A 25,598-nucleotide genomic window follows, 5' to 3' on the forward strand; every position below is an offset into this window, starting at 1 on the left:
GCAAAATCAGCAGAGTTCTGGAAAATATCTTGTATAAAAATATAGACCTAGATCCCATAAGGAATTAAATGGGACTGGTCATATATATAAAATCATATATGTACTTGGAAAAGGGATATTTTTCTTAGCATGGAGTAAGAGGTGTGATGCATACAAAGGGCAAATTGGCTACCTGTCTGATTTTGGAAGTTGCCAGTTTCCTCTCCTCTTCTTGAGGCCCTTACATTTTGTGCATTAGGGAGTGAAATGACTAATGGAAAAAGTCATTGTATTGCTTTACATGGTGACAGCTAATTCTTTGCCTCTGCAAACTCCTATTGATTAAACTGAGGCAAATACCAAGCTCATCATGCTTAGTGTAAGGAATGCTAAAGGGCAATTAACGGGGCATTTTGAAGGAGCAATACTTTTGCAAGAAAGAAAGTAAAAATTAACCAATGTTTTGAATTCCTGGACTAAGGAAAGTAGCCAAAAGTAGATAAAAGGATAAAATATTTTAAAATTTAAAATTATATCATTCAATACATGTATCCAGAGTGATTGTTAACTCTCCTTGTATACTTTTCAAGACATCCTGTCTTCATTTCTGTCTTTCAGACTGTGAACTTTTCAAGACAGGGATCATCTTCGAGTCCTGTACATGTAGCACATCATTACTATTAGTAACTTAACAATGGAGCACAGAGAGGACTTAAAGTGCATTTCATTGGTTGCCTGTGTTTTGCAGGCTGTGACAATCTTCCTGGAGAAGAACTGAGGCATTGGAGAATATTGGTAATATGGCCATGATGGCATGAGGCTGGTATCCAGACAGTAGAATGTTAGACTTAAGGGATAGGCCATGTCAGTACCCAAAGTTAATGGGCAAAAGATGCGGAAAGCAATGTTCAATGAGACTTTGGAGAGGCAGTGTCATCAGGAAGAACTGATTATTCGCCAGTGCTTCCTTAAGAGATTTAGTAGTGAGCATTCTGGAATATGATGGGTAGCATCTTACACTTTGTCCACACTGCGGATATTTTAGCAAAATTTGACCACCATTGCTAACATTAGTACACCTTAACTGATGGGAATAATTATTGGAGTACTAATGTAGACCAGGATTTTTAACACTGTGCCATGTATCTGAGTTAAGTGACACAGTATTGAGAATACCACCAGCTGCAGGAACCTGATCTACACTAGTATTCCCTTTGTTACTACTGCTGATGGAGCTCCACAGGTGTGAGGAGATTTTTGCCACACCGTATGAGCAGGCAGGGTGATAACTAAGTAAAGAAGCTGGCACCATACATTAGCAGAGCATATGGAGCCAAACCAGGGCAGATTTGCCAAATAGATCAGAAAAGGGGATTAGTCTAGTTATAGGTTATATTATTGTGTGATGATCCCTCTGTTAGATACCAACTTGAAGTTTAATCAAACCTTTCTTTCCCTTACAGTATCAATTTTTTTATTTTAAGTACATACTTCTTGTTTCCAATAACAAGTCCATATGTAAGTGAGGGTGACATTGAATTGGTATTTGTACCACAACACAAAAAAGTTAAGCCTTTTTTTTATGTGCTGGGCCAGATTCTGATCTCAGTAAACCACTCAAGTCAATAACTCCAGGTTTTTAATGGCACTCAGAATCCAGCCTGCTGTGGCTCAAGGTTGTAGTTTCAACCTTTATAGAAACCCAGCTGGGGAGATGGTCTTGTAATTAAAGCACTGGACTGGGAGGCAAGGGCTAGATTCCAGCATTTCTGTGCCATTCTTTTGATGCATAAGGGCCCATTAAGCAGCTTCACTAAATGGGTAGATCGGGAGTCCTCCAATGTGGGGAAATCCCAGCTGGCATAGAGAAGTGTTTTGCTGTCAAGTTGACCCCTCTGGTGGCATAACAGTCTTAGAATAGGAGCCATTTCCAGCAGGCACTATGGCTTCAGGGGCAGGATGTTTACGCCAGTGCCCAGTCCAACACTGCTTCACTAATTAAAATAGGGCTGTGGAAGATCTACTGCTAAAAGAACAGCAGGTTGGTTGTGTAGTCACTGCACTGCACTGCTGCTATCTAACTTACTGTGCACGTGACACACTTCTAGTACTTTGATTACAAAGGCTCTGTAGCCCTCCTATACAATCTTAATGGACAGGGAACAGTGTAGTGAAATTGTGTCTTCTAACAGGAGTATGTTTCTGGGTGAGTTTCAGTTTTAATAAACGGGTGAGCTAATCAATGAAAAATGAAAACTGGCATTCACTGACCCTTTATTTTCACTAAGAAGTTGGAATCAGGACAAGAGAGAAATGGTTTGGTTAGCAAGAAAGAATCTTCCTATTCCAGAATCAGATCTTCCTCTGATATCTCAGCCCCTCCTCTGAATAATAATACTGAAGAGTTATTAGTTAATCAATAAACCATGGTGCAGGGCATGGTTATCATACAATAATCACACCCTAGGGTATTCTTAGGCCCAAACCACATATTTCTAATCAGAATGGGGGTGAGATTATCCTTTGATAACCACACCCTTGGGAACTTTCTCATTTCTGTTATGAGACTATTTTATGGTAGGGGAAAATGTGTGTTTCTTCTAGAGAAAGATGAAACTGGTAGTTTAAAACTAGCAGCTATTTCTGCTGAGCTGAAATATTAGCCTTCCCATTTAGAATGCTCAAAGTCAAACAGAATCCTTCCCCCTAGCACAAATGGCTTCTAAACAAAAGCATGTATAAGAGACATGATTGGGATGCAGTTTAGCTTAATACAGATGCACAGATGAGAATTAAATGCAAAATAACAAGAAAAGGCAGCAGTAGGTTTTCAGTGGTGCTTCAAAACAAAGAAAGCCACAGCCCTTTCTGAAAAAAAATAGGGTGTTGTCTGCTCGCCAAAAAAGTCAGTTCTTGCTTTCCTACCAAAATAAGGAAGGCCAGCAATGTATGGACTGTTTGTGATTCCCATGGGAACCTAACAGCTACACATTCTGGTCTCTTAGTTGCAGTTTCTGGTTTATTTTCTTAACAAGGGATATTTTTAAAACTAGGACTATTTAAAAAATAGATAGTGTTTTTTTGAAAAGTGGACAATAAATAATTGAAGTGAGGCACAAATACACTTTTTAAAATAATAATGGTGATAATCACAGCTAAAATTGTAGGACATTTTCATAATATTCACCCACATTTCTTCCAGTTGTAAAATGAATTCACTCCAGCTAGGCTTTTGAACTTTTTGGGTTACTTTCTGTGAACTTCCATGTAAAAATTTCCATTTTTACTGGCACGAATGTTTAGGGAAAGCGCATCTTAAACTGCATGCAAAAATAATGGCAAAAAGTTAATTTTAAATGTGCATTTACACATCTGTTCCAGAAATGCTTATGCTTTCATTCAACCCATGTTCAGATATTGCAGCATTCAGTAAATGAGGGTTGGATTTTTGTTACATTCTACCAAGGAGATGCTTCTAAACAAACACGAGGAGCCTGATGATTGCAGCAGCTGTGTGTTTGTAACTCCCAATGAAACCAGTCCCTGAGCTTTCTTTATATTGATGAAGAAAGAGCTGAAGGAGATTCCCTTCTCAGTCTCAACTGAAGGCAAGGTAAGAGGCCTGGCTTCACTTCTGGGCTATTCCCTAAACAACCCAGGAACAGAGAACCTTCAAAACTTTCCTTGGCTAGGTCTACACTGCAAAGATAAATCGGAAAAAGAAAAGCAATTTGCGGTATGCAAATTGCATATCTTTTTCTGCTTTACTGTCGAAAATGACACCTCTGAAATTTGGCACGTCTGCATGGTGCCAAATTTTGGAAAAAGTGCTCTTTTGACACATCCCTTCTTTTTCGTAAAATGAGGTTTACAGGGATGGCAAAAAAGCACGTCCATTTTTTCAAAAAAAAATTCCGAAAAAGAGGCCACGTTCCTTGGACGTGGCATTGCTTTTCTGGAATGCCTCCTATATCCTAGAAAAGCACAGCAGTCCAGACACAGCCATAGTGAGCATGTTCTGGTATGTTTGTAGATGAAAGATAGGTATGAACTAATCATAGAAATTAGCAATGGAAAAGCAGAGTTGGCCCATCGAGTCCATTTCCCTGTCAGCACAATTGTTCCAGATATCTGCCATCTTCCTTGTTGCACAGGACATTTCCACTACATTCCATAACCTACATTTTAATTCTCTAGCCTTGAATTTACACCCTTCAAATATGTGTAATATATCTTCTGTCCTGTCCTCCCCTGCCCACATGTTGCCATCTCTTAGCAAAGCTCTATTTACCACTTTCAAGTCTCTCCTGCCAGTGGAGCTGGAGCAACTTTGAGAGTGTGGGAGCTAGAGGCAACAACCAGGTATTTGGGTCACAGCTACTTCAAGAGGGTGCAGCATCCCCAGCACCAGCATCTCTGCCTCCACCCCCCCTTTGGTCATTCCTGTGCTGCTTTTCTGTTCCTGTTCCAGTGTATCAATATCTCTAATAGCATGGAATCCGAAGTAGGCACCATGTCCTAAATGAAATCACAACATAGTCACAGAGAAAAGGACTGTTACTATATGACACCACTGCATTTACAGCCCCAAAGCTCTTTCAGTCTTACCAGCTTCCAGCTCTAATTTGCCCATCGTATGTCTGAGTTTGCATATTCTTCCATGGCTGTATTAATCTACAGTTCTCAAATTGAACCTTGTTTTCTGTTATTGTGTCTAAACTCCCAGGCTACGTCTACACTGGCATGATTTTCCGAAAATGCTTTTAACAGAAAAGTTTTCCGTTAAAAGCATTTTCGGAAAAGTACGTCTAGATTGGCAGGATGCTTTTCCACAAAAGCACTTTTTGCACAAAAGCGTCCGTGGCCAATCTAGACACGGTTTTCCGGAAAAAAGCCCCGATCGCCATTTTCGCAATCGGGGCTTTTTTGCGGAAAACAGTACTGTGCTGTTTACACTGGCCCTCTTGCGCAAATGATTTGCGCAAGAGGGCTTTTGCCCGAACGGGAGCAGCACAGTATTTCTGCAAGAACACTGACGATCTTACATGAGATCGTCAGTGTTATTGCGGAAATTCAAACGGCCAGTGTAGACAGCCTCCAATTTTTTCCGCAAAAGCAGATGATTTTGCGGAAAAACTTGCCAGTCTAGACACAGCCCCAAAGTTCTTTTGAATTACATCTTTATCCTCACTGGTGGTCAGTTCTCCTCAATGTTACATTATCTGCATTTCATGAATAGACTTAATTTTTTTCTTATATTAAGGAAGGTATTTAAAAAGGGTTTCCCCACCACCACCACTAATCCTCGTGGTGTCCCACTAGGCATGTATTTACACTGCACCCTTATCTCGAAATAAACTATGCAATTTGAGCTATGCAAACTAGTAGCTTATTTCGAGTTAATTTTGAAATAGAGTGCTATTCCGAAACATCCCTTAATCCTCATGGAACGGGACTTACAGGGACATCAGAGGAGTGAGTCTGTTTTATTTCAAAATAATGGGCTTGCTCAAGAGACGCAGAATAGCTATTTTAGGGTACTTCTGGTATCCCAAAATAGCCCTGCAGTGTAGATGCAGCCTAAGTGCCTTCCTCTATCTCCATATATTGCCATTAGCCTTTTGCCACAAATGCTTGAAGGTTCTGACCCCATGAAGGTTTGTGATTATTTAAGCAAAGGGAAAAGCTATTCTAGCAAATAACTAAATTTTTTGTTGCCCCACGAGGACAACTTCTAATGGAGACTTCAGTTTTTAGAAAAATGTTTTTGTGTCTCTTGCAGCTCTATGCTGAGTCTAAGGTTTGGTTTTACCCTTATTGTTTAATCATTCTTGCATCCCAAAAATAACTTGCAGCAACATTTATATGAGCTCAAGCTGGTTTGTGCTGTTGCCCAACATCTCCACCAGCACAGTAAAGAACAAAGAAATAAACTCCTATTTAACGTCAGCTGTACACATTTCTAAACTGCCAAAATGTTTAGATTGTGACTTGTGGTTTAATTGTGTTAGTAGTATAATTACAACTAGCTATTTGTTTATTGCACCCTAGATGCTAAGAATTGTGCACGGTTTCAGCCATGCAGTGGTTATGAAATTCAATGGGAACCTAATAGCGATAAACTTCTGCATCTCTTTCAGGGCCAGTTTTCAAAAGAAACCGCAACAGGCCTACGTGCAAAAATGTTTGAGCCCTTTTTTGCTTTAGTTCATGAACGTGTTATTGCAAAAGTGTCCATTGTGGGTTTTTACAACTGAAGTACAAGGTTCTGAACATGGTAGAAGACAATATTCTGAAACTCCCAATGACTTGAATGGAGGTTTGGTATGTATATAATGTTCTGACTACTTGTTCTATTTATGGGATAATAAAAGACCAATGTGACAGACTGACTCAGCTGATGTGCATTGTCTTCTGAGGCAACAGTTTAAGCTGGTACTCTTTAAGGGGTTAATATTTTTAAATTGCAGGAGTATCTGGAAAATCACAAGTCTGAAAAAAGTGCACATCTTCTTAGTCATTTAAAGATCATCACTGGATAATGCAGAACCTGAGCTAAAGGCCACTGATACTAGGGAAAGCCTTACCGTTAAAGGCTCTTTTTGGTAGGGCCTTCAGTATCTAAACAAATAAGCACAAAGTCCATGCTGTGCCACTTGGGAGGCAGGATACAGAGAGTGCAGCCCACAGCACGGGAAAACCAAACACACTAATATACTATCCTGGCATGTACCTAATTCTGGAGTACTCCAGGGACTGGCACAAAGGCTGACATGATCATGAGAAGCCCCTGGAGCTGCAAAGTGTAGGGCAGCTTTGCATGTCTGTCTACAGACTAGAGTCACAACCTTGATTAGCTGGAGTGACTTGTGCTCTGCCCATTCCTCTCTTGCCCCAGTAAGCCCTTGCAAAGGGGGGCAGCTTATGTGAAGACTCCCTGTTGAACATACACAATAATTATTCATAATGGATTTTATTATATTCAGTTCTAGCATGTAATAAAGACAAATAGATACAAGGGACTAGAATAAGGGTGGCTTCAACATTTTATACAAATAAATATGGTGTAATCAATCACAAGATTAACACAATAGTTATTGCAAATGCCTAAGTTTCAAAAGATGGTGTATTTTCAAACCATTATGAAACCTGATTTTATAGTGCACTTGTGGATAGTTGTTGCAATGACACCATGCATCTCTAGAAATTAATGCACTTAAAAAGGAGATAGGATGAGGGGCAGGCAAGGCCAGGCCTATGGGCCGGATCTGGCTCACCAAGCCATTGATCTACCCCATGGTCAGCCCTGCTGGAACCCTCAGGTACGGAGCAGCCCCCTGCAACTGTCTACTCCCTGAGGCTTGTGGGGTGAAGCAGGTGGCTTTGTGGGTGCTCCAGTTTATCTCTCATCCCCCAAAATCTCTCAGCTTGGAAACTGGCCAGTGGAGGTGGTGAGAGACTTTGTTAGCAGGCTGGAGCAGCAGGATGAAGCCTTCCCCTCCTCTCAGAGCAGGGAGCAGCCAGCCATTTTGAGCAGCCCTGGCGAAGGCAGGAAGTCTGGCTCAGACTCCTGCAGAACTGCTAGCTGTGTTCCATCTAGGTAAGTGCCTCCTGGCCACAGTCTGCCTCTGGCACCCTCGTCCTTCCCTGGCCCAGGTCACCATCCAAACCCTCCACATTCCCTCCCAGATCCTGCACCCCTTTCTAAATTCCTCCCCAAGCCATAATTCTCTCCTGCATCTATTCCGCCTCCCAGACTCTGCACCCTATTTCCTACCAAGGTCACAATCCCCTCCTCCACCCAAGCTTTCTTCTGCACCTTCTACAACCCCTCCACAGAAGATTGCAGCCCTTGACCACTTACCAAGATAGTGAAGTGCCCCCCTCAAAATTATTGCCCACACCTATATAAGATGGAGACGGGTAGAAAAAGACAAAGTGAATAAAATAGGTGCTATACACAAAATCTGTGATGGCTGAGGATCCTTTGATGTTTTTACTGCCAAAAGTTTTAGAGGCGCTGCATAAGAACTTCAGGTCACTCTGATCTTTTCAGCTTTTTGCCATTACTAATATTATTTCGAACTCAGTCGAATATACTGATTAAATTTAAAGAGATCAGAAATAATACACTTTCATAAATACTGCAATACATTTATCAGACTAGATTGCCTAACTTATTGGGTTTGGGGAAAATTATAAATATTTATTGAAATAATACACTAGAATGTTCCAAAAAGCCATGGTTGGCCCTTAGGTAAATATTACCTACTTAGTAAAATGTCTACAGCCATTTAAAAATAGTAAAACTCCCATCCACCCTCCGTGAAACAATATATCTAAAAAAATAAGTATGTGACAAATAACAGAGACAGGGAATTAAAAGATAAGGCTGACATTTGCTCCCTGAACACCACAAGTGCCAATCTTGACTTTGAAGTTTCTAGCTTTTAGATGAAAATTCAGTAGTGTTTACTTGTCTTTTTATTTAATATACATTCAAAAATGACATGCATAGCAATAAACAGAGAACATTTTCTTGTCCAACAGCTGGTTGCTGTGGGAGAGCAGACTTGTCATTCAGCCTATGCCCTTTGCACACATCTAGCAAACATGTTACTTTCCTAGACAACATGTCTTTAGGATGCAACTTCTTCAAGATTTCCACATTCTTATGGAGTCTCTTCTTGATTAGAAACATGTTTTAATTTTCTTCTGAGCTTGTGATTCTCTGCTACCAGTTCATCCAATTTCCTCTTCAGAGTTTTTGGACTGTCTGTAATATGTTAACGATGGTCTGTCTCATTTAAAGGTAAAAGAAAGCAACAATGCTGAAGTTTTGCTATTTTTGTTAGACTCAAAAGTAACTAGGGGCTTAATTTACCAAACCAAAAAAAAAAAAACCCCACAATAAAACCTCTAAGACCCTCTAACTGCAGCTCCATGGTGGAACTGGGAGTAGAATGAGGTACTCATAACATGGAGCAAAGCTATGGAGAGGGGAAAGAAAATGATACAAATCTACAATCAGATCCATTTGCAGAGTCTTTGTGCCTATATAAAGCCCCACTCAAACCAAGCTAGCAATTCTAACAAAGATACAGAGCTAGATCTCATTTGCCACACAATTAGTAGAGCCCATTCTGGCCTTACCACAGTGCAGTTGAAAGTCAGGACTGTTGCTTTTGGATCTGGAGTGGAAGAATCATCTTTTGACATGCTGTATTGCCATGTACTAGCCCAATTTAACCTTTGCCTGCAGGAGAACCCTCAACAATTACAAGGAAGTGGACACAGGGTAAAATGACCTAATTGACTGCTTTAATATATAGGACATATTAAGGTGGGAATCTGGCTCAGCGCCTAAGAATGTTTTAACAAATTGTGTATCAGTAGTGCAGTGATAGGGTAGGCTAGCATGGCCGACATCTATTCAGATTTGTCGCAAGGTGCCCATGCATTGCATTGATGGCTTTTAGAAGTATGGATTCACTAAGAACTCTGCTAGCCTGGTGTATCAAAGCTGGAGATATGGATCAAAACATTACGGTTCTGCTCTTGTGGAAAAGTACCACGTGATCTTTAAAATCCATCTGAAAAATCATTAGATAAACAAAGGGAACTCTGGAATATTGGCTCATCAATAAGAACATTTCTCTCCCTGAAGCTATACTACTGAATCAGCACTTCTCCTGAATTCCTGGCTCAGAAGTGGAAGTGCTAGCAATCTGGCACTTAATGTAGCCTACCATGGAAAAAGTTATGTTCACATATGTGAGATTTACACCTTCTGGATAACTTATTTCCATATAAAATGCATTTTTTTCCTTTGACCCAGTTGGGCATTTTATCCTGAACTAGTTTCCCTGAATATACTTCTACAGTTTTCAGATTTTTTTTTTTTAATTTTTCACTTAAAGGTAAGTTAGTGCCTACGGTGCACCTTGACCTGGTCAAGATACCAACTGTAAAGCTGAGAGGGTGGTTCTATCTCCATGTTCAATCGTTCTTTCCAGCTTCTCCATGCAGGTGACTTCTGAGATGCAGACACCTATTCACTAGGAATTGACAGGCCTGCTGATGAGGGAGGGGAGGATAAAGAGAGCAATTGCCCCAAGGCCTGGTGATTCAAAAGGACCCAGTGTTCCCCACTGCCACAACAACTATGGCATACTACAGGTGGCTCTGAGGGCCACTGGTGGGACACAACATGCTCCAGATAGCACTGAGGGTTGGCTGGCTGCCCCAGCTCTGTCCCATCTGCCTAAGGCCCCGCCCTTTGACAGCATGGAGCTGTAGCCAAAATCATCCCTCCCTCCCTCCCCTCCCCCGAAGGCCTAGCAAATCTGTCAGTGCCACTGAGAACTGGATTGCAAGCATGTGTTCATTTCATAAACAGTGGCTACTGCTAAATATTTGGCAGCTTTTGTTTGCTTTATTTCTTTTTCTAAACATACAGGGAAACAGTACCATCTCATATAGCACTGTGAGATAACTAACCAAAGACTATACTGAACTATGAACAAAACATTTAAAACATAAAGTCACTGAGCTTGGTACTTCTGTCTCTCAAGCTACAGATTGAATCTCTTTACAGGCAGTCCCCGACTTACGCGGATCCGACTTATGTCGGATCCGCAGTTACAAATGGGGCTGCCCCAGAGTACACGGACTGTGGGCCCTCATGGTCCTGCCACCCGAGTACTCTGGGGCTTTGCTCTGCGTCTCCCTGGTCTGCAGACCAGGAAGACGCAGAGCAAAGCCGCGGAGGGGCTCGGGCAGTGGGGCACCCCAGGCGCGCCTGGGCTGCTCCGCTGCCGGCTTCCCTGAGGCTTTGCTCCCCATCTCCCTGGTCTGCTGGTCTCCAGCAGACCAGGGAGACGGGGAGCAAAGCCGCGGAGGACCCAGGCGGCGGGACCGCGGTGCGTCTCGGTCCGCCGCCCGTGTCTTCCTGGTCTGCTGGGGTGGGGGGGGGCGCGCAGCTAGTATGCTCCCCCCTCCCCCCAGCAGACTAGGCTTTTCTCCGGACGCCTGTGGCAGAGCAGCTGGGGTGCTGCCGGTTGGTCCCGCAGCGCCGCTCTGGGCACTACTGGTCCAACCCAGCAGCACCCCAGCTGCTCTGGTCCTGATTCAGCCGCTGCTGGTCAGTTTCAGCAGCGGCTGAATCAGGACGCCTGGGGCAGAGCAGATGGGGTGCTGCTGGGTGGGTCTAGTAGTGCCGAGGAGCGGTGCTACTGGAGCAACCCAGCAGCACCCCAGCTGCTCTGCCCCAGGCGTCCTGATTTAGCCGCTGCTGAAACTGACCAGCGCTGACTACAGGAAGTCCGAGGCAGAGTTGCTCTGCCCCGGGCTTCCTGGAATCAGCTGCTGATCAGTTTCAGCAGCAGCTGACTTGGGGACGCCTGGGGTTCTTAAGTTGATTCTGTATGTAAGTCAGAACTGGCGGTCAGTTTCAGCAGCGGCTGAATCTGGACGCCAGTTCCGACTTACATACAGATTCAACTTAAGAACAAACCTACAGTCCCTATCGTGTACGTAACCCGGGGACTGCCTGTAGTCCAGCAACATCCATGGTCCAGAATGATGTACATTAGCCAAATGTCCACTAATCATGGGTGACGAAGTTTCCCCACAGTCATATAAAGTTTGTTTACAGCCACCAGTCCTGGCTCTGTGTTCTGTTGCTGTTATTTAACTCTGATTTACCCCTAAGTATCTTCTAAGAGCCCCATAAGCAGTGGAATGTTGTTATTCTGCCAGAAAATACTGATCTTCTGTGATCCAGAAAATTCTCTGGTCTGGTGCCGGTCAGCTCTTGAGGATTCCAGACTAAAGAGATTCAACCTGTACTAAGATTCTCATGGATAGCATAGAGTCAATAAGAGTTTTGCACGTATAAGGGCTTTAAGACTGAACTCAGTGTCAGCAAGCGAACACTTTTAAAAGCCTAAAACAGAAATTCAGAAAGTAAAAGGAGAAAGTCTATAACCCAGTGTAGTTTTGATGCTTACCATTACGGTGTCCTGTGTATTGCACATCCCTCTGTTGTCTACCTCAGGAGAACAGCTGAAGTTTTCTGTTAATCTTGTTGGGTTGTTAGCTGTTTTCTACAAAAGCAAACAGCAGAGAAATTTAATTCCCCCCTTATGAAAGCCCAAATAGAGTGCGAGGAGGGGAAGGGAGGCGTAGCCTGCTACAGCTCTTTCTCAATTAAAAAACAAAACTTTTCAGCTTCTCCAGCAGCAGTGAGAAATAGTGGTCCTGTATAAACTTGGAAACTCAAACGCCCACTTTCAGGCCAGTTCATATGCACTCACATATGGTTGCATGACTCACATGCTTCATGGCTCAACATAAACATTATTTTGTTGTGTATTAGACAAGTTATTGAAAGACAGATGGGTTTTCCTAACGTCTATTTCTCCTCAAAATTTCTTCCAGTAGTTGCACACAAAGGGTGAAATCCTGACCCCATTAAGATCAATGGCAGAACTATTATAGTTTTTAGTGGAGCCAGGCTTTCACTCTATGTTTTTTAAATGCTCCATGGCAGATATCTGTTGCCTCATGGCAAGCCCTACACAAGCACACTTTACAACATATTTACAACTTCATATTTTTTCTTTTCCAGTAAGCTTATCCAATATTAATCACTGCCCTAAGACCAGTAAAGCACAGCAATACAGATATTTGTAAATGCTAAAATAAGAAAATATTTGTCCTATTCAAATTGACACAGACTTGGCCATTACTACAAAAGGATCATGTGGCATTCGGCCACAGTTCTGATGCTTACCGTTATCATGGCTGCAGTGACATACACCACGCTGGGATCTGCCTTCAGAGGAGGATTTCCTAGAAATATGCCTGCACATTTAGAGTTCTTTGATCTCTAAAGAATTATCTGTTTTCTACAAAACAAAGAATGCAATTGAAGCTTGGAGAGAAATTGAGCTCTCAGAACTAAGATTGGTGCCCGTTATAGAAAGTGAATAGGTAACCAGTTAACCAGTTACCTGGGAGCAGCCTAGGCCATGAGCAGAGGGTTGCTCCAGCCCCAGCAGCCAGTCCTACATGACTGAGGCTGAGAGCCAGCAGCTCGAGTCCCCGGCCTGAGCTCCCACCATGGGGGCTGGAGGTTTGGAGCACCAAAATCACACTTAACCGGTTAAACATTAGGTTAACCTGCTAACTGATTAACTGGGATTTTACATCCTTAGTCCCAATTGAGTCTTCATCAAAGCCAGGCTTATAAATTAGGTGTTGACTCCTCCTCCTACACATCTGCCTCTATGTGCATCAGATCAGGCTCATTGTTAGGAAAGAGCCTGGCAGACTGCAGAAGTTGCCACAGAGATGCTGAGATGTGGCCCACATACGTGTGAGTAAATTTTCTTATAAATTTCTTATAAATGTGAATGCGAAGGATAAATACCATAGAAAGAAAAACTATCCATTAGAAACACTCTAGTGAATGTCATCCATACTGTGACAAATTTAACAATCCTAATTTTTAAGAAAAACAACATCGGCTGAAAGAATCTAAATCAGACAGAAGGACATTGCTTTTCCTTTAAAAATCTGATTACTTTTCCAGAATGTGAAGTTTAACCACTGATATACATACAGGCTATGGCTACACTGCCCAGTCTTGCGCAAGAACATATGCAAATGAGGCACGGTGGCAAATATCGCTGCACCTCATTTGCATACGTAATGGACCACCATTTTGTGCAAGGGGCTTTTGCACAAGAAGGAGCTATCTACACTGCTCCTTCTTGTGCAAAAGCCTCTTGTACAAAAAATGGTGGCTCATTAAGTATGCAAATGAGGTGCAGCGATATTAATAGCTGTGCCTCATTTGCATATGGTCTTGTGCAACACTGGGCAGTGTAGACGTAGCCACATTGTCTCTGACACTTCAACACTCTCGCCCTAAGATTTTATTAAAGCTATTTTTAGATGACTTAAAGGTTTGAATAACAGTATAGCACTCTGTGAAAAGTCACTCCAAAAACTTGCCACCAAAGGTGGTTGTGTACTTCACTTGATAATGAATCAGTTTTTTTAATGAAATCACACAATATATTGTGTATATTGTGTAATATGTATATATATGTAGTATGTATATATATCAGATGTATATTTTATACCTGAAAATTGTCAGGAAAGGAAAATATAGAAGGACAACTCCATTCTTTTAAAAATTTCTTCCCATTTGTTTCTTTGAAGCATTCAGGGTTGAAATGCAGAGAACAAATCATGTCCCATTCAGATGGAGTCCAGAGTTTGCCACTCACAAGGTCAGCCCGTTGTACTGCTTGGGCCCACTGTTGTTTTTTCTTATTAGCTTTGGGAAACCTAAAACAGAAATGACAAAGTTTGCAGATCAAAGAACATGAGCAGGATTTTGTTTAGTAATTGTACTTTAGTAAGGGGTGGTGTTACCCACACACACCATTAAAGTCAATGGGACAATTCATATTCTTCAGCAAGTGCACAGTTTTAAGTACCTTGCTGAGTTGGGACCACAGAACAACACAGGACATGGACTGGGAGTTAGGGGACCTAGATTCTATTCCCCACTTGCCAGCTGACTGTCACTTGCCCAAGGGCACATGAGCAGTCTCTGCGTCTCAGTTTGCCCCTCTCCAAGCTAGGGATAATAATTCTCACCTACATTTGTAAACCACTTTAAGAATCTCAGAGGAAAAAAAGGAGCTAAAATATTTCAAAGTACAGGTTGAACCTCTCTAGTCCAGCACCCTTAGGATCTGACTGGTGCCAAACCAGAGAATTTGCCAAGCCATAGGAGATCAAATATTGTCTAGCAGCATTACCAGCACTTCCACTGCTTATTGGGCTCTTAGAAGACATAAAGGCTATGTCTACACTCGCGGCTTCTTGCGCGAGTAATATGCAAATGAGGCTAAGCGTGGACTATCGCCGAACCTCATTTGCATACCTAATGAGCCACCATTTTTTTTTTCAGAAGAGGCTCTTGCGCAACTAGGAGCATCTACACTGCCCCTTCTTGCGCAAGCAAACCCCTCTTGCGCAATGCTGTTATTCCTGAAAAGTAATAGATGTAACGGCATTGCGCAAGAGAGTTTTTCTTGTGCAAGGAGGGGCAGTGTAGACTCTCCTTCTTGCGCAAGAGCCTCTTCTGAAAAAATGGTGGCTCATTAGGTATGCAAATGAGGCTCAGCAATATTCCACGCAAGAAGCTGCGAGTGTAGACATAGCCAAAGGGGTAAATTAGAGCTAAATAACAGCACAGAACACTGAGCGCCAGGATTGGTGGCACCAAACAAATTTGATGGGACTGTGGGAAACTTAGCCACATCCATGATAAGTGGACATCTGACTAATTAAAATCATAACAGACCATGGATGTTTCAAGATCAGAAAGTGCTGGACTAAAAAGATTCAACATGTATTATTTAATGAGGGTAGCAGCTCTGTAAAATAAAAACTAAAAAGAACATACCAGTTACTCACTGGATTTGAAAAGAGAAGTTTGTGAGAAACACATATTCCCTTATTAAAATGTCCAGCTGGATAAAAAGAGTGGAAGTAGTAACGTAAATACATCTTCTAAGTTCACTAGATACAGTCTAAGGCTCTCACAACACAATCTCACACATACAGTGTTCATATGTTCTTTGTAAATGGTGAACTTATCAATTAAGACATTTTAAATGGACTGGACAAAGCACTGAAGAGTGTACTGCAGAAAATGATTGCTCATTAGCTTCAGGGAATTTACTGGATGATAATGGACTTATTTCCATTTCTTAGTTTCTGGGATATGCATGTCACATTCACAAGCCTAGTTCTACTTAATTTCACGCCATTCAGTTCCCACACTCCACATAGAGAGAATCAGTTATGCTTTTAAAATGATATAATAATTGTCAGAGTCCAAGGAAGAAAAAACGTTAGTGTAGATGATTCTCTAGTAAAAATTCATAGACCAAGTGTCAGCTTGGAGGAGGTTTCCATCTAACTCCAAGTGGGGCAACACAACAGACAATACAAAAGCAAAAAGACAAAGATGCCCAAGCAGTGAGAAAGAAAATGGGAATGCTTCATGAAAGGAGAAGATTTTTGAAGGCTCTGAGGAGGCAAAGAAGGGTACACAATGCTTAGGAAGAAGAGGGAGGTAGAGTCAAGGAAGATAGGGACTATTATTCTCCCACCTATGTGCATAAGACCCAAATTATTAGTAAACAGAGATAGAGTTAAACATTTTCAGAATACTATACAATATGCTTGGCAATAGTTGTTTTGTCCCTCCAAGCTTAAGGGTAAAAAAAAAGAAGAATTTTTGAAGGCCATATTTTAAATACACTAATAATAAAAGACCATGCATAAATAATTTTGGGGTCAGGAAGTCACCAAAATGTGGGAAACATCACAGTATGGCACCAGAATGAGTGCTTAGAGAAGGAGACAGATTCAAAAGATCATTCAGACCATGCCCAGCTCATTGTGTAGCCTCAAACATTCAAAAGCAGCCGCCTTCTTCAGAGGTGCTGAATACCTAAAATTCTCATTTGAGCCAATAAGGGCATTCTGCACTCCCAAGCCTTTATTTCTAAAGCTGAACACCCCAAAATTATGGCAGCCAGAAGTGACACACATTTTCAGAAGTGGCTGCATCTTCCTCTCCATTGCCCCTGCTTCATCCCCAGTTTATAAACCAGAGATAGCAACAGTTCCCTCTCTCAGGTAGCTTATGGTGAGGCTACAGTTAGTGAAAATGAATAACATGCGATACAAAACTAAACACAACTCATTCTGCATTAAAATCAGCTCTGTAAATCCTCACTTCTCTCCCACTGCCCTTCTCAGCTTTTTCTCTGTCATTCATGGCTTTTTTCTTCTATATAATTCCTTTTTAATACCATGGTACAAATGTCTTCTCTTTTAATTTAAACAACATTATGCATTTCATTTACTGAATATTGCTTTTAATCGGGTTGCTGCCACAGATGAAAGTAAGCTGATGCAGCCAATTTCAGCACGCTGTTAAGAAAGTGGTTGGCTGGGGACAGAACTTTAATGCTGTCCTTCCTCCACCCAAAGTTGAGGCCAGCGGCTGGAGAGCCCCAGGTAAACAGGGCTGACATCCAGGATCCCAGGTGCTGAGCCAGGATTCCAGAGGTACTGCAGCACCTCGCCTACCCTTAGAGCTCCCTTCCCATGCCTAATAGCGCTGCCTCCACAGCTCCCATTTGGCATGGCACAGGAGCATCGCAGGACATGGTCACCAACGGGGACTGTCCACCCTAAGCCTTCCACCCCATTCTCCACCCTCCACGCACATATGCTCACCCCAATCCCGTCCTGAACTCCTCATACACACCTTGAACCTCCTGCCTGAGGCCCCCCCACACCCTAACACTCTGTCCTGAGCCCTTCATACCTCCCAAACCTCGACATTTCCAGCCCCCTACCCTGAGTCCTGCACCCCCTACACCCAGCCCCCTGCCTTGAGCCCAACCTCCCTACACCCAGTCCCCTGCCCTGAGCCCCATCTCCCTACACCTAGCCCCCACAATTGCCAGTGCTCACTTAGCTGTGCTGCTGTTTTTTTGTATGCTGAAATGACACTCCTCAATCACTGCTCCTTACCAATTCTTGACAGCAAGTGCTGCATTTAATTAAATCAGCCAGAAGGTAAGGCTTACACTGGGCTAGAGACTAGCATCACATGGTTACTTTGGAAAACTAGGCTTGCAAGTAGTTTGCTTGGTCAAAATACTTAGAGAGTAAAATCCCTACTGAAGTCAATGGGAGTTTACCCAAGATTCCACCCAAAGTCTGCAATACCTGCAATTAATAGGGATGTGAATGTTAAACAAGTTAACCAGCTCCAGCCATAGGCAGGGGGTTGCTCCAGCCCCAAGGGGAGCCCGTTGTGGACAGAGGCTCCAGCAGTGAGTGGAGGGAGCACTCCAGCTGGGCTGGAGCAACATCCCTGCCTGTTGCCCCTTTTACTCAGTTAAACAATATATTTAACAGGTTAACCAATTAAACAGGATTTTACATCCCTAGCAGTTAGAATACACTGATATCCAGGATCTTCAGGCTCACCTATGAAAAGTTATTCTCTGCTTCCAATTTAACTTGGTGTCTGCATTACTGCAGTTATATGCTGCACAATATTTCACCATGATATGATAGCCTCCTCAGAAATGGTTACTGCATTCAGTGCTGTAATGAGAAGAGAGTACACATTAATCAACTCAATGCAAAAATATTTTAAAAACACATTTACTACAGTAATAAAATTACCTTCCTCCACATTATGTGATGCTAGCACAAGTACTCTATAGGGATGTAAGCGACTAGTCGACTCTCCGATAAGCACAAGCTTATCAGATAGTCGAGTAGTGACTGACTAGTTGCTTCCCCTCACTTGCTGCCTCTATCAGAGAGAGGCAGCAGGGGGGAGGGGGGGAGTATGGCTTAAAAACAGACTCCCCCCCAGCATGTTTTCATGGGGGGGGGGAGAAGAGGCAGGGGTGCAAGCAGGGACTAAAGCAGTCCCTGCTTGTGCTAATTCCCACTGCAGTGCTTTGGGCTCTTGTATATTTCAAAGGCTGAAGTGCCTCAGTGGGAACACAGGGCCAGCAGGGACTACTTGAGTTCCAGCTGGTCCCCTATTCCCTGCAGCATCCTCCCCCGCTTACTGTTTCTATGAGGAACAGGATAGGGACGTAAGCGACTAGTTGACTATCCGATAAGCATAAGCTAGTTGCTTCCCCTTTCCCTTGTTGCCTCTATCAGAGAGAGGCAGCGGGGGGGGGGGGGGGGGGAGGGGGGGGGAGGTTGAATAGGGGAGGCTGCTGTGAAGTAGCTCTTGTCCACTGGGGTCCCAGTGGGGAGCTGTGCTCTCCTTCCCACTCCCCGCAGACAGAGGCTGCTGCAGCCAGCCCTGCCTGCTGCAAACAAGGGCTGATGCCAGAGCAGCCTCTGTTCATGGCAGCCAGCCTTCTCCACTGCAAACAGAGGCTGCTCCAGCACCAGTCCCCGATTCCGGCAGCCAGGGCTCTGGCAGCAGCCCCCGTCTGTGGCGGACAGGGTTGTCCATGGCAAACAGGGGCTGCTGGACTCAGCCCAAGCCAGGACCAAGAAGTTCCCACTCGCACTGATCACTGTGGCTCTACATTTTTAAAGTAGTAAGAGGCCGGTGGCTCTTGCTACATTCAAAATGCAGAGCCACAATGCTGGTGGCTCTCAGAGCCAGCACAAGACAGGACAGCTGAGTCCCAGCTCTAGTTGGCTCCTGGAGCTACCCCCAATGCAGCTCTGCAGAAAGGTCCTATTGACTAATCAAGCAATCGATACAAATTGTATCAACTATATGATTAGCCTGATAACCACATTTTAACATCCTTAGTGCTGTATTGATATATTCATGTATTCTGATATCACGGACATATACTTTCCTCAGTAAAATTCATGTTTTTGTATATAAATGATCATGCATATTCACTAGTAAAACCAGCCATGGCTGTTATTAAAATAAATGAAAAATAGCTACCACCTGAACTGTGCGGCTCAGAAAAACAGAAAATAGTTACAATGATATTTGCAAGGAAGTGAGAATGTCAGAACTTCAGTTTCACAGTTACATCACAGAAGCCAAACATCTACAATTACTCCTCAGCCCACAAAAGAAAGCTGGGAAATTCAAATAGCCCAATAATAGGGGTTGCTGGCATAAAAGTTTCTGTGGGTAAGGAGACTACACAGAAACAGTGAATAGGCATACAATGTGAAGTGTTAGCCTATAAACAGAAGTATGCAGCAAGTTATAAACACAGGAAAAAATAAATAAGAAAAACTGAGAAGATTGCTTTCTTTGTGTGCTCTGTGCAGAATTTGTGGTAAGCATTGTACCTCCCAAGAACCAATGGTCTCAGTGAGGCAATTAAAGGGGGGAAAAAGAGTTTCCTGCCAAATAGGACTTCAAAACAAACCTGTATCAATATGACATAGTCCAACACTTCATTTCCTCTAAAAAGAGACAAGAACAACATGGATTTCATGGATTGCCATTGGCTTTGTTATGCTGGAACAGTAGACAGAGAGTATTTAATACCTGGAATGTATTTACCACAATTCTTTAGAAAGTGTCCTCATCTCTCTGGCTAAAAATGAACAACTAAATTTATAATTCAAGGGTCGTTTACTCAGCAGTTGGAAATGTCATTCTTTGGACAAGTCGGAATGTGTTCCACAGTAGCTGCATTAAACAAAAACCTATTCAAAGTAAATTTGAACTAGGGATGTAAAATCCTGTTTTACTGGCTAACTGGGTTAAACAGTTCCTGTTGGTAGCAGGCCCAGATGGGGCTGGAGCAATCCCTGCCCCCAGTGGGTGGGAAGCTGCTCCAGCCCACCAGTTAACCTGAACCAGTTAAACCTTCACTTCTCTAATTTGCACAAGGCTTCATTTAATACAGGAAAAATGCCAGATCTCGTGTTTATTTTCTTTAGAAGATTGAAGAATGCAACCTTTGAATAAGGAAAAACAACTATATCTGTTTTGTATAATCAGGCCTGAATTAGCAAAAATCAGGTCAAATTCTAAAAAGACCTCTCCGAGAAGGGATATAACCATGAATTCCTTTTGTTTGAATGCCTGATCTTAACGAGAGTCCTTCCACTGTAATTCTCTAAGCACTGGATCAGGCCTCTTACCATAATCATTAGACATTTGTTATCACTAAAACATCTATGTTTCTTTCAAGTTTTCTAGGGATGTGACCGTGTTGTCAAGAATATAGTTAACCCATAACTGGGCTCATCGGTTAACCCTCTCGGTTATATGCAGCCTCCCTCCCTCCCCCACTGCCTCTATAACTTTTAAACCAGCTCCCCACACGTGCCTCCTCCCACAGAGCTCCCTTCCCACCTCTGATACAGAGGTAGCAAGGTAGGCAGAAACGGGAGCTGGAGCTCACCAGGATCCGGCTTAAAAGCTCCCCCACACCCCTCATGTAAACATGTATCTGCTGAAAATTTCAGCAGATACACATTTACAAAAATAAATTCATTTTAACATCCCTAGTTTGTTCTTGCACTTATTTACTTTTACAGCACCCAGAACAGTAGTACTTTATGCATATAGGCTGTGTCTAGACTGGCAAGTTTTTCTGCAAAATCATCTGCTTTTGCGGAAAAACTTGCCAGCTGTCTACACTGGCCGCTTGAATTTCCGCAAGAACACTGACGATCTCATGTAAGATCGTCAGTGTTCTTGTGGAAATACTGTGCTGCTCCCATTCGGGCAAAAGCCCTCTTGCACAAATCATTTGTGCAAGAGGGCCAGTGTAAATAGCACGGTACTGTTTTCCGCAAAAAAGCCCCAATCACGAAAACGGCGATCGGGGCTTTTTTGCGGAAAAGCGCGTCTAGATTGGCCATGGATGCTTTTCTGCAAAAAGTGCTTTTGCGGAAAAGCGTCCGTGCCAATCTAGATGCTCTTTTCTGAAAATGCTTTTAACGGAAAACTTTTCCGTTAAAAGCATTTACGGAAAATCATGCCAGTGTAGATGTAGCCATAATCTTTATTCATGCTTAAAAGAAAAAATATATATTATGGAGCTTCTTTAAAAAGTGTAAAATTATTTGAAAATATCAAGGAGAATTAGGGATGTAAATTCTCAAGTAACTGGTTAACTGTGAAGTTTAAACTTAATGTTTAACTGGTTAACCAATTAAGGGAGGCCGCTCTAGCCCATCTGGAGCAGCCCTTGCCTGTGTCCCCCCACTCCCAGTCCCACCATGGATATGGCCTGTTGCGGATGCCCAGAGCAGATCCATGGCGGCGGGCCCTGTGGGGCTGTAGCAGTCCCCTGCCCATGGCAGACTGAGATCTGTTCAAGCGCCCATCAGTTAACTGGTTAACCTTTCACATCCCTAAGGGTATGTCTACACTTGCCCCCTACTTGGAACTAGGGATGCAAATGTAGGCATTAGAAATAGTCAATGAAGCGGGGATTTAAATATCCCGCACTTCATTAGCATGATCTCGCCGGCGCGTTACTCCTCTCAACAGCTGTTACGAAAGTGAAAGTGCGTGCCGGGACGCGTTAATTCGAACCAAACCCCTTGGTTCGAACTAACGTTACTCCTCAAAAAATTAAGAGTACTCACTTAGGGTAGACATACCCTAAGTGAATTAGCACAACACACATTGAAACGCTGAAAAAACTGTATGTCAGCCCATCGTATACTTTGTTCTTAATTCTATTACTTTTCTATGGTGTAAGAAGATTGCAGATAAATGTAATAATGAGAACTGCTGAAGAGCTAACTCCAGTCCAATTTGGAGAGACATAAAAAAGTGGGGTTTTCTTCTTTCACATGACAGCTAAATAAATAGCACAGACACACTAGAGATATATCATCCTCTCTGTGATTAGGACAAGAAAATTATTACCATTAGGGTTATTAGCAACGCTGCTAACCACTTTATGCAAGTAGTGTCCCCCTCTATAGCCCATTTTGTGAACTATAATATTCTAACACTTATTTGAGGAGGGACCAAGCAACGGAATTTGTTAAAAACTGAGGAATAATAATATAAAAGCCAAAAGGAGGAAGATGAATTTGTTGTACAAGAATTATATACATTGGCAACACACTACTTTTGGAAATCTCCCCCAGAGCTACCTCCAGGATGTTAGAAAGTGAGCTGCTGATTCTCCCAGGGCATAATAAAATGCAAGAGAAGACTGAAACATCTGCAAGAATGTTATTTAAGAGGCATCATCATCACACACATGCACACTGCATATGTGCAGTCTGAACAGGTGAACTTCCTTGCTTTTGGAAAAGAGAGTGACTGTGTGGAAAAAAGACAGGGCATGGGGAAAGCTGTTCTCAGCAAGATCACTGATGTATTTATTCAATTTATTTCTTTTGATTTCTATAGGGCATAAGACAGACTCGAATATCACAATTAATTTACACACTCTTTCAACGCAATATGTACCATTCATTTAATAATAGTAAATGAGACTAGGCTATAACCGAATAGAGGTTTCACTGAAGCATAGATGGGAAGTAGTAAGAGCATGGCTCATTAGAATACTCTTTCTATATCTGGCCTGAAATGAATAATTGAAATTCATACAGACATTTACAAACAAAGTGGTGCCATCATTAAAGTGACTCATACTGATGGATAACTGTGCCCTGCATTCATATATCATAAATCCTTGCTTCACTTACTGGCACTTCTTTCCTAGAGGCAAACACACAAACCAAGTGTGCATATTAAATTTTTTCTCTTTCACTTGCCTAGGTTCTGCTACATAATCTCAATACAAATACTTTTAATTTCTAACTGTAATGAACAGATCCTCTTGTATTTGAATAAAATCCTTCTGCATGTCACATTCTTGTATTAAGAATTGCTATCAGAGCTGTTTGGATAGTGTCAAGTAGTTCTTAGAATCACCCTAGAAGCACATTGTCATTCTGGAGACAGGCATGCATAGCAAATCTTAAAAACAATACAGAAACAAATACAGCATAGAAGAGGGAATTTAAAACTATGTTCATGTAAACAAGGAGAAAACCTTTTTGGTAGCATGAGGAGCAAGTCTAATCTAGATGTGAAGATTCTATAGAATAAAGTCATTTCACTTTTGGAGAAAAAGGCTGGTTAAAATGTACTCTCCTGCTGTGACTGGTACAGTGCTTTGTAATCTGATACATTTGTACTGTTCTTGGTTAACTGAGGCCTGGTGTACACTGGCAAGGTTTTTTTTTTTTTTTTTTTTACTAAAAGTCAGCTTTTTGCACTGAAAAGGAGGTGTCCACACAATTTGTACACAGAAACTCCTCCATTTAATGCTGCAATAAGAACACCATGATGAGAATCATAAGGATTTAGCCCCATGGTGCCACTACAGAGATTGTGCTTGATTTTAGCACTGTTATTGGCGTCCAGGCAGTGTCCCACAATGCCCATCCTGACCCTGGTGCTAAACAACTTTCTGACCCTGCTCCTTTAAAGCCCTGGGGAATTCTGAAATTCCCCTTCCTATTTGCTCAGGGTGCAGAGCCCACATCCCCTGGTGGCTCCATGCAGCAGATGATCTCCTGCTTGGTCCACTACAGAGCTACTTAATCTGGTAAGTGTTTGGGGAGAGTAGGTTGTCCAATCCCTGCTGTGCTCAAGCCATAAGAATACATGATACCTATAGCTAGATTGCAGAGCAAAGATGAAGGAACTAAGGAATGTGTACAAGGCAGGGGAGCCAAATCAGTGCTCTGAGGCTGTACCCCAGATGTCCTCTTTTTATAAGGAGTTGGACCCTATCCTAGGTAATGATCCCACTTCCGCTGCAAAGAGCACCATGGACAATTACAATGGGTCTGGAGTCTGTTGAAATTGTACATAACCTAAAAGAGGAAGTTACTGAGCAGGAGGCTGAAGATACGGTATTCTGTGATGCATCCCAGTCAGGAGCTGTTCTCTAGTCCAGAAATGTCTAGCCAATCTCTACAGTTGCTCTCTCATGAGCCTCTGGTAAGTGGTTTTTCTTTGGGAAGTTCTGAAGTGGGTTGAAGGCAAAGACATGTAGAAGACTGATTTTGGTTGTGTGTGCTGAGCATTTCCCCATGCAGCTAGGCAGTAAAGCGAAATAGAGAGTTGATGCACTCCAGAATAGGGAGTTCATGGGAATCCTCCAGAGATCTCTCTAGGAAACTTTCCTGGAGGTACTCAGCCATCCTCTGCTGGAGGTTCCTTGGTAGAGCTGCTTTATCCTTTATCCACTGAGACACACTTTCCCACACAACATTGCAATAACTTGGGTAAGGCCCAAAACTGCACACAGGCAAGCAATATGAGAACCAGGGTGGAAGCTGCAAACGTGTAGCAGATACAGCCTTGCTTCTCTGCTTACCCTCAGGTGTAAAGTATCTTCCATAGCCTCCACAGCCTCTGGAAAATAGTGGGAAAGTTTAGAGCATTGAAGCTCCCACCCCATTTCAGATTGTTTTAGTGCAATAAACAAGGCCTCTGCCCCTGGGTTCACTCACCATTCCTGGGGTCTTCTGCCTCAAATGTGTTTGCCTAAGGTCAATGAGAAAGTGATAGGTGTGTTACCAGAAGAGTAGTGTTATTGTTTCAATGGTCTGTTTGTAGCTGACAATAGCTCTTACGTTTATTGTGAACCATGTGTCTCCATCTTGAGAAACAAGCCCTCTACCTCAGCAAAGCATCTTCACATGATATGAAAATGGCCAACATGGATCAAGAAATATATGTTCTGGGTTGTGCTGTAGCAGTCAGAGGCTGAAAAGAATGAATGCAAGAAGTGGAGGGAACGTGAAATCAAGAAACTGAAGAATTCTTACAACAGGGATGCCACAGAGAGGCTGATTAAAGCATCAAGCCGACATGCTCCACCAGACTCTTGTAAAATTGCAGTCTGAGGAAATGTGTGTCCATTCTCCCTTTCAGCAGCTTCTGAACTCTTTCCCATGAATTTCCCAAACACCTTCTGCACATTCCTTTTCTTATATTGAATCCTAGGATTTAACAATCACAACTTCTTCCTGTCCTATCAAATATAAATAAT

At 42.5% G+C, this 25,598-nt stretch overlaps 1 long non-coding RNA gene and 1 pseudogene across 4 annotated transcripts in view; one reads left to right on the forward strand and one right to left on the reverse strand.

Annotated features, from left to right (window-relative positions):
- LOC102453032 (uncharacterized) overlaps positions 1-8,895 on the forward strand; it is a 66,833-nt gene extending 57,938 nt beyond the window's left edge. The window contains exons 3-5 of one of the 3 annotated variants that reach the window (XR_012905028.2): positions 598-774; positions 3,394-3,592; positions 6,120-8,895. This is a non-coding gene — a long non-coding RNA (uncharacterized LOC102453032). The remainder of the gene's footprint in view (positions 1-597; positions 775-3,393; positions 3,593-6,119) is intronic. The other 2 variants (XR_012905030.2, XR_016349977.1) reach the window with 2 other exon arrangements.
- LOC102453291 (THAP domain-containing protein 6-like) overlaps positions 8,556-25,598 on the reverse strand; it is a 28,237-nt pseudogene continuing 11,194 nt past the window's right edge. Inside the window, exons 2-6 of the transcript XR_016349976.1 lie at positions 18,082-18,201; positions 14,133-14,340; positions 12,776-12,890; positions 11,991-12,086; positions 8,556-8,780 (exon numbers count right to left, since the gene is read on the reverse strand). The product of XR_016349976.1 is annotated as a THAP domain-containing protein 6-like (transcript). The remainder of the gene's footprint in view (positions 8,781-11,990; positions 12,087-12,775; positions 12,891-14,132; positions 14,341-18,081; positions 18,202-25,598) is intronic.

This window comes from Pelodiscus sinensis, chromosome 6 (genome assembly GCF_052426305.1).
Source record: "Pelodiscus sinensis isolate ZL-2025 chromosome 6, ASM5242630v1, whole genome shotgun sequence".
Taxonomy (NCBI): domain Eukaryota; kingdom Metazoa; phylum Chordata; order Testudines; family Trionychidae; genus Pelodiscus; species Pelodiscus sinensis.